The sequence below is a fragment of the Spermophilus citellus genome (genome assembly GCF_964194105.1).
Source record: "Spermophilus citellus genome assembly, chromosome: 9".
Taxonomy (NCBI): domain Eukaryota; kingdom Metazoa; phylum Chordata; class Mammalia; order Rodentia; family Sciuridae; genus Spermophilus; species Spermophilus citellus.
The window spans coordinates 136,980,966-136,984,968 of record NC_138191.1 but is presented as its reverse complement, the minus strand read 5'-3'; positions in this window follow the sequence as shown (position 1 = coordinate 136,984,968).

The following is a 4,003-nucleotide window of genomic DNA, read 5'->3' as shown; positions in this document are numbered from 1 at the left end:
TATGTGGCTGGGTTCTGGGTGACTGGGTTCTGTGGACTGGGTTCTGGGTGACAATTCCAGACATGTGTACAGTGTACATTGACCGAAGCCAGCCACACTTTCTCCACCCCACCCCAGCACCCTTCCCAGGCCCTGGCCACCACTTTCCCACTTTGAGGCCGACGCTTCTTCAATGTTCACCTTTCTGTTCCGGCTCACTTCACTTAATGTCCTCCAGCTCCATGGAGTTTGCTGTAAATGACAGGACTTCGTTCTTCTTTGTGGCTGAATAGTACTCCATTGTGCATGTATCCCCTGAATTTTCCTGTCTATCCATCTGTTGACGGGGACCTGGACCAGTTCCTTAACTTAGCAACTGTGGATGAGGCTGCCATAAACACAGGCAAGTGTTTCTTTTGCATTCAGATTTTTCTTTCCTTTAGATTCGCACCCAGGCATGGGTTGGCTGGACCAGGAGGCAGGCTGTCTTAGAGTTCCCAGGAAACTCCAGGCTGTGCCGATTGCCACTCCTAGCAGCAGTGCCCGAGGGTCCCTCTTCTCCACACCCTTGCCAGTATTTGTTGTTTTTTGTGTGTTTTTTTAAATTTATTTTTTAAAATGTATTCATTTACTTGTTCCAGCTGGTTCTACATGAGGGCAGGATGCCTTTCAACTCGTAGTACACAAACGGAGCCCAAGTTTTCATTTCTCTGGTTGGACACGAAGTCCAGTCACACCATTCATGCCTTCATACCTGGACCCAGGGGCTTTTCGGGTGTCGTTTTTCTATGGCCCTGTCCTGGTTGGAATTTCATTTTGCATTCCCTGTGGACAACCACACCCATCACTTTTCTGTGCACAAGTTGCTGTTTGTGTTTCCTCTTTGGAGAAGAGGTCCACTCAGATCATTTGCCCCTTTTTAAATTGGACTGCCTGGGTTTCTGTCACGAGGTCCTGGGTTCCTTGCGAATTCTGTCACTGACCCGCTGGCCGATCATGGCTGGCAAGACTTCCCCTCATTTTCCAGGTCATTTCTTCTCACTGCTGTTTCCTGTGCGGTGCGGGAGCCTTTTAGTTGGACGTAGCACCATTTGTCAAGTTTTGCTTGTTGCCTGTGCTTTGGGTCCTACCCAGAAGGTCTCTTTCTGCACCGGAGTCTGGAAGCATGTCCCCCTTTTCCTCCGGTTGTTTCCTCCTTCACACCACCAGCCCCCAGCCGCTGAGCTGGAGGGCAGGGTGTGCCTGCTTTCCCAGGTTCTGCAGCACATCCCTGCGGGACCCAGGGAGGGGGCGCTCAGCCTTCCAAGAGCTGGGTCCAAACTGGGATCTTTCAGCAGCGCTTAGGAGCCTGGTGAGTCCCCTGCCTCACTAAAAGGAAAGTTTTCCGGAACTCTTTGTTCAGGAAGTGGGTTTGACTTTACTGATGGCTGACTCCCTGCGGGTAACAGGGAATTGCAAAAAGGCTTTGGAGTTAAGTGCCCACTTACTCTCAAAGACGAGGCAGATCTGCATATGAAATGTTCTTGGGCACTCTTGGGGAGGTGGCTTTTAAGCCTCCGTGGCTCTTGGTGCCATCTCCCGCAATTTCCCACCCTGCCACCGTGGTCATGCTGGGGCTGGGGGGACGCCAGGTCTGGCATCCCAGGGTCCAAGGGAATTCTTGATTCAGAAATGGATGAAATAAATCCAGACCAAAAATACTGCAGTACTGGGGTGTGCACGTGAGCTATTTGTGAGAAATCTCAAGTCTTTTGAGGTAAAAATCAATTTACGAAGAAAACAAGCCCAGCCACGGAAGTCGCCGGTTCTGTTCACTCTGGTCCTATTTGCATAGAAAGCAAGCTGCCCAACCACGATGCTTAGGCCGAGCGCAGATTAACACTGGATTTGCATACTCTCGTGCCTTCCATTTCTAGAGAGGTTGAAATGAGTTGCTTGATTAAGCCTTAGTCCATCTATTTTAATTTATTCGATTTTTTTAAAGTCATCAGCTCTGTTTAAGGTGGAGCACGTCGGAACCTTGGAATGAAGCACTGGCTGGTGGGGTGTTTTGTCCCCTTCCATAACCAGGTGTGACCCACTCCCACTCCTACAAAGGGACCTGTAAATGTTGAGGTGGGATTGTAATAAATCACTCAGTCAATCTTAAAGCAGGGAATGGAAACTTTATTCACCAGCCTGTGGTCCGGATCCACCAGCGGGCAGGCCAGGGGCAGGCTGCAGGTCTACACCCTTTGACCCTCTCGGGGTCTGAGTACACCTTTTATAGTCCAAAACCATCTTAAAGCACAAGTGGCTGTTGATATGATTCAAAACCATAAACAAACGTCGTGAGATCTAAAATCATAAGCAGAAAAGGGAGTGGCCCAAAGGTCCCTAGTTGTGTACAAGTTACAGAATGGTCACCAACGTCTAGACAGTCAGTCTCTGCCAGGGCACATTGTCCAAGGAAGACGGGAACCCAAGAGAGAACACTTTTACATTGTGTAAGAATCGCCATTTTGTGTTGGCAAACATGTTATGCTAGGCAACTGCTGACGGGCACAGAGGCAGGGCTTTCCCTGGGAGAAGCCTTTCTAACATGACGTGGAGGCTCAGGGCAAAATGGAGTCTGTTTGGTCACTGCCCACATAGCCTGGGCCATAACATAATCAGGCCTCACAAGTTCTTTTTGTTGTTGTTGTTGTTTTTTATTTACTGTAATTTGTTATACATGACAGCAGAATGCATCATAATTCATATTACCCATATAAAGCACAACTTTTCATGTCTCTGGTTGTACACATCGTAGAGTCACCATCCATGTCTTCATGCATGTACTTGGGGTAATGATGGCTATCTCATTCCACCATCTTTCCTACCACCTTGTCCTCTCCCTTGCCCTCCCTACCCTTTGCCCTATCTGAAGCTCCTCCATTCCCCCCATGCTCTCCACCCATCCCCTTAATGGATCAGCATCCTTTGGTTTTTTGGGGATCGACTTTCTTCACTTAGCATAATATTCTCCAACTCCATCCATTTACCTGAGAATGCCTGGATTTTATTCTCTTTAAATGCTGAGTAATTTTCCATTGTGTATATGTACCTCAGTTTCTTTCCATTCATCCACTGAAGGGCATCCAGGTTGGCTCCACAGTTTAGCTATTGTGAATTGTGCTGCTATAAACATTGATGTGGTTGTGTCCCTGTAGGATGCTGTTCTTAAGTCCTTTGGGTATAAACCGAGGAGAGGGATAGCTGGGTCAGATGGTGGTTCCATTCCCAGTTTTCCAAGGAATCTCCTTACTGCTTTCCATATTGGCTGCACCAATTTGCGGTCCCACCAGCAGGGTATGGGTGTGCCTTTCTCCCCACACCCTCGCCAACACTTACTGTTGTTTGTCCTTACAATAGCTGCCGTTCTGACTGGAGTGAGATGATGTCTTAGAGTAGTTTTGATTTGCATTTCTCTAATTGCCAGAGATGATGAACATTTTTTCATGTATTTGTTGGTCGATTGTATGTCCTCTTCTGAGAAGTGTCTGTTCAGGTCCTTGGCCCATTTGTTGATTGGGTTGTTTGTTTTTGTGGTGTTAAGATTTTTGAGTTCTTTATAGACCCTGGAGATTGGTGCTCTGTGCGATGTGTGTTGGTAAAACTTTGCTCCCATCCTTAGGCTCTCTATTCACCTTACTGGTGGTTTCTTTTGCTGAGAAGAAGATTTTAAGTTTGAATCCACCCCATTTATTGATTTTTGTTTTTAATTCTTGAGCTATAGGAGTCTTATTAAGGAAGTCAGGGTCTATTCCTACATAATGGAGACTTGGGCCTACTTTTCCTTTGTTAGGTGCAGGGTCTCTGGTCTAATTCCTAGGTCCTTGATCCACTTTGAGTTGAGTTTTGTGCATGGTGAGAGACAGGGGTTTAATTTCATTTTATTGCATGTGGATTTCCAGTTTTCCCAGCACCATTTGTTGAAGAGGTTGTCTTTTCTCCAACGTATGTTTTTGGCTCCTTTGTCTAATGTAAGATAACTGTAATTATA